This window comes from Hibiscus syriacus, unplaced genomic scaffold, assembly GCF_006381635.1.
Source record: "Hibiscus syriacus cultivar Baekdansim isolate YM2019G1 unplaced genomic scaffold, ASM638163v2 tig00000764_pilon, whole genome shotgun sequence".
NCBI classification, from domain to species: Eukaryota; Viridiplantae; Streptophyta; class Magnoliopsida; order Malvales; family Malvaceae; genus Hibiscus; species Hibiscus syriacus.
Window position 1 is genome coordinate 1243608 of NW_024061820.1, and position 6000 is coordinate 1249607.

Consider the following 6000-nt stretch of genomic DNA (forward strand, 5'->3'; position numbering starts at 1 on the left):
CCTGTTGAACCGACCCGTTGACCGTTGACCCATTGACCGTTGACCGGCGTTGACCACTGTTGACCAAAACTTTGACGGGATTTGACCAGGCATTAAACGACCTTTGTTTTTGACCGAGTATACCTATCATGACATTTTTCGATGTTCCAAATCCGATTCCGCAATCCGTTTTTCAAAATTCGGACCGAACGCCTCAAAATTACCGGTCAAACCCGTTGACTTTGATTTTGACCGAAAATTCCAAATTTTTGAAAAGTCATATTTTATGCTTTCGACGTCCTGAATCCGAATCCGAAGTCAGTTTCCCCAAATTCGAACCCAGTAAGTTGGTTTTAAATGATTTATCATCCGATTCGATCCGTTTATCGCAATTAAGCTCCGTTTCTGATATAATTTATGTTGATATGTATCTGAGGAATTATTGGAAGTTGAATTGAAGATCAAAGGTGTTCGAATGGAATTTTTATGGTCGATAAGTATTGCACAAAAATCGAGGTAATACTTTACTACCTCTTTATGCTTTATGGAACATGTTTATATTGATAAATGTATGAACAAGATAATGTTAGTCACTTTGGTGGAGTTGAATAATTTATACACTCGATATGATGTGGTAGAAATTCTGTAACTAATTACGGATCGAATGACTAATATAAGAGATTAAGGAATTGTGAGATTAAATTACAAGTTTGTGATTAGTGCTAAAGAAATCAGCACTGTATCTGCAACTTATAATTTATTTCATCAAAGGTTAAATGTTAAAGGTATTTGGATGGGAAATTATGAGAATACTCCGGTAGGGTAAAATTATAAAAATACCCTTATGTTATAAAAAGACAAAATTTAAATATGGAAGTTAGATAAGAGGATTTTACAGACATATTGATCTGATAAAAAATATTGATGTGTATAAGAAATGTTAGTTTTATTTGGAAATTATGGATAACCAGTTTTAATCCTAGGAGAGTTTATGAAGGATACTAGAAGTCTGTTAAGAGAACCGTTTCAAGATCAGAGAGTGTTCAAGAAAGCAATTAATCATAGGATCTCTAAATTATATTATTTTCGTTAAGAGCTAATATCAAAATTATCTGGTTAAGAAATTACGAAAATACCCTTAAGAGGTAGAATAGTCTGAGTTGACTCTGAATAAGAAAATACTTAGAGGATTCGTACTTAACTCGATTAAGTACATATTTAACTGTTAAGATCCTGACTTAGTGCAGGAAAATTCCTGATATTCCGTTTGTAAAATCTGAGAAGGCACTTGACCCGGAAATATCCGAGTTATGAGTAAATACCTGAAGAACAATTTGTCGGGGGTGTTATGTTGTCAGAATTGTTTGAAATGACTGAAATAAATGATAAGATTGAATTTAATAGTAAGATCGGACGGAAGGAAATGATTGAAATACACTATTGTAAAATGACCAAAATACCCCTATAGTGGAAATGACCCAAGAATACCACCAAGCTCAAGAATGATTGGATATCTTCGAGCTATGAAATAAATGGAATAAAAATGAACATCAAAATTACCAAAATACCCCTTATGTCCTATTCTAAGTAAATGCCTTGGATTAATTAAGGAATCCAAATAAGCATAGGTATTGGACTACCTTTAAAAAGTTATGGAACACAGCTTAAGTAAGCCGATCAACGTTAATGATATGTCAGTACCTGAACGGCATAGATATTATTTGAATGCATGTTCGTCTTCTTAAGTTTAGCTCGATGATAATTTTGGAAGTATTCTGCTCAGCTCAATTCTAGATCGCATTCAGTATTAAGAATTGGACGTTTGTTCGACAAATCAACCAAGAAGACCAAATTGAATGGATCTGAAGTACAATATATATATGAAATACACGAACGTTGTATTACTCTGGAAAATCCTGAAGTAACTGGAAGGGACTTGGATGCTAAATGAACTAAGTAACTTCAATGATTGAGGATTAAGTAAGTGATTAGGTTAAGCCTGGAAATTCGGATGAATTTACATGATGTATCGCCCTTATGGAACATGAACTACAAATCAAACACGTCAGTATTTCATGATATAGTGGAACCTTGGAAATGAAATAAAGACCATTGGAATATCTATTCATCGATGATTCTGAAGATGATCTATGGACAAGAATTTGTGGTATTAAAGAGTAAATACCCTAGAAGGAAAATGAATTGACCAGTCGACATAGATTGTTAAGGTTATGAATCTTCGTTCTCAAGTTGTTCGATTATCCGATCAATTGACATGGATGTAAAGGATTCTGAATACCCTTCTGATTACGTACATCTTCTGAAAACTGTCCGAATAAGATATGATCCTGATAATTCACATTCTAAATAACTGATGATATCTGACATGGATTCTGATCTGATACTTGACTTGGATTCTGATCTGTTACTTGACCTGATTTCTGATATGATACTTGACCTGATTTATGCTTTGATTTTTGATATATCCGTTTACGGACGGAAAATGTTTTAACTGGGGGGTATTGTTGAAGGAAGAAGTTTCGCAGGTTCCTCGGCTTTGTGCTCAGGGCCTTATATGATGTGTTGGGTTGGGTGTATGGTTCTGGGGAACCTACACATTATGATGTGTTGGGATGGGGATATATATATATATATGTTTTAAAAAGATCTGAAAAGTTACATGGTTTTTGGGAACACACTAGAAAACTTATTCTAATCTCCTGAACTCAGTCATCCGAAATATTTCTCTGAACTGAAAGCTCATTGTCCGTTACCACCTGAAATATCAGTAGGATCTCTGCTCAGCATAAAAATCTGTAAATGTTCGGAAACAATAAGGAAATATATATATATTTATCTGTATATGCACGTTCATCAGCATCATCTGGTAGTTCTGTATTACTGAGCTTTCCAAAGCTCACTCTATTACTCACCTTTTCAGGTTAAAAGAATTGTACCAGTGCATCTATCGACTTCAGTAAGGGAGTTCGTCCGACGTTGTTGCAGAGTATGGTACATGTGATTAGGGGGCATGCAATTGTATTTTGATTTATATACGAGTTTGGAAATCTTTTTTATTTTTAAATAGTGAAAACTGATTTTATAAGTTACATGTTTTAATAAAAGTTTTAAATTTTTCGCTATAATTACAGTAGGTTGCTCCGGTGGCCAAAATGTGACTTCCTGGATCGGATCGGGCTACCCGCATCGGTCTGAGGGGTTACATTTAGTGGTATCAGAACTATGGTTTGAGTAAAAAAAATTTAAGATAGACCGGCCTGTCGAATATCAAAATATGTCTGATCAATACATGCCCCTAGACTACAATCGTACCTCTCTGAGCCGGAACTCCAGGGCTGAGTCCATATCTGTAGCGAGTAAACCGAAGTTTCTATCCATTAAGGTTATACTTGTACAAAAAGGAATACCAGTAACATTTGTTTTAATGTTGTTAAGTACCTCCCGAGCCATGTGAGAGTTAATTATCCGAGAAATTCTGACTCGACTCCAGAAATGAAATTGGGATATGCTACTGCTTTAGGAGCCTATTCTCGTGACCAAGGCTGAATTGATTACTTAAGAAAATTTTCGTTCGGATTCTTTTATTGAAATGAGGGAGAGTTCTGATAAGAAGGTATATTCAATTGGTTAAGGATTAGTGGAGGATCCATATTTCTATAAGAGCTACATGGAATATATAAAAAAAGCTTATGGAAGTTTCATCTCTGCAATTATGTGACTTGAATAAATTTCGATGACGAAATTCTTTTTAAGGAGAGGAGAATTGTAACATCCCAATTTAAGGGCTAAATTTAAGAAATTATGAAATGGTGAATTTAATTGGAATTTTGGAAGAAATAGAGGATTAAATTGAATAATTTCAAAGTTGGCAGACCATTTTAAGAAGTGAAGGAAGTTCAGTGGCTAAACCCATGATTTAACCATTTTTTATATATGTTGAATTATAAGTTTCCTCGTGCGCAGGTTCAGCTGATATTTTTCAATTTTCCCTCTCCGATCAACCAACTTTCAACTCCGATCTACTCGCCGTCTGACCTCCGATCGAAGAGCCGAAACCACCATCATGTTCGTTGTCAATCGAGGAACAAAACCCCTCAAACCTTTCGTCGTGAATCATCATCGTTCGTCGTGAATTTCAGTCGGAAGTATCGTCGGTAATAACTCGGTTTTAGTTGGTTTTTCATCGATTCACGACGATCGGGTCATCCGTTTACGACACCTCCCGCACCATCGTGTTCCTTGTGCCGTTCCGAGTCCACCGGTGTCCTCCCTTTTCTCCGGCGGCGGCGGCGGCGCGTATGGAGGTGAAGGGGTCAAAGTTTTCGATTTGATGAAACCGAGCTCTCCGCCGTTCAAAAAATTGAACCGAGCTTTGTAAGTATCTCGAAATCGCTTAAAATAATTTTTAGGAATTTTTCCGGGAATTTTTCGATATCAGGGCACTGTTCACGCGCCCCCACGGACCGCCACTGCATGTGGGGAAGGAAAAATGACCGGTTTGATCGGTTTTGGTGTATAGTTGACCGGTTTGACCAGTCATAACCCGACCCGACCCGTTGACCCATTGACCGTTGACCGGCGTTGACCACTGTTGACCAAAACTTTGACGGGCTTTGTTTTTGACCGAGCATACCTATCATGATATTTTTCGACGTTCAAAATCCGATTCCGCAATCTGTTTTTCAAAATTCGGACCCGAAGGCCTCGAAATTACCGGTCAAACCCGTTGACTTTGATTTTGACCGAAAAATCCAAATTTTCGAAAAGTTATATTTTATGCTTTCGACGTCCTGAATCCGAATCCGAAGTCGGTTTCACCAAATTGAACCCGGTAAGTTAGTTTTAACTGATTTATCATCCGATTCGATCCGTTTATCACAATTAAGCTCCGTTTCTGATATAATTTATGTTGATATGTATCTGAGGAATTATTGGAAGTTGAATTGAAGATCAAAGGCGTTCGAATGGAATTTTTATGGTCGATCAGTATTGCATGAAAATCGAGGTAATACTTTACTACCTCTTTATGCTTTATGGAACATGTTTATATTGATAAATGCATGAACAAGATAATGTTGGTCACTTTGGTGGAGTTGAATAATTTATACACTCGATATGATGTGGTAGAAATTCCGTAACTAATTACGGATCGAATGACTAATATAAGAGATTAAGGAATTGTAAGATTAAATTACAAGTTTGTGATTAGTGATAAAGAAATCAGCCCTGTATCTGTAACTTATAATTTATTTCATTAAAGGTTAAATGTTAAAGGTATTTGGATGGGAAATGTAACATCCTAAATCAGGGTCAGTGACTAAATTGCAAATTTTAAAAACTATATGCTCGATTTCGAAATAAGTTAAAAGTTCATGGATTTAATTGAAGAAAGTTGATGTTGGATTTAATGGTAAAGTTTGGAAATAACAAGGGTATTATGGTCTTTTCTAAGAGAAGATTTTTTTTATTCTCTTTTAAGGGATATAACAACGTGGGAAAGGAGATAATTTCTCCAGAGTATTCTTCAGTCTTCTTCTTCCTCCTCTCCACCGTGAAGCCTTGTATAAGGTAAGTGGGTCTTTAGTTGGTTAATTCTTTCGTTTTAAAGCTTGTTTTGATTCTTGGGATGTTAAGAAAGATTAAGGAAAGCTTTAGGTGGCTTAAAACTCAAAGATTAGCAAGTTATGAGAAATTAAGAAAAATGAGTTTTTAAGTGAATTTTTGAAATAGAAGGAGTTAATAGATTTTGAAGTTTAATTTGACTTGTCAAGGGTTAAATTAAGCGATATGAAGTGATAGAATGGTTTTTAGAACATGTTGGAAATTTAGTGTGATTCTTGAATGCCATGCAAATGATAGAATTTTGAGTTTAAAGAAGTGATTATGGAGTAGAAATGAGTTTAAGTATGTGTATGAAAATTAGGGAGTGAAGTATGAAGTGTTGAGCTGAAAATGAAGTGATTTTCGAGCTAAAAATATGATTTCTGGGCAAGGGGAATC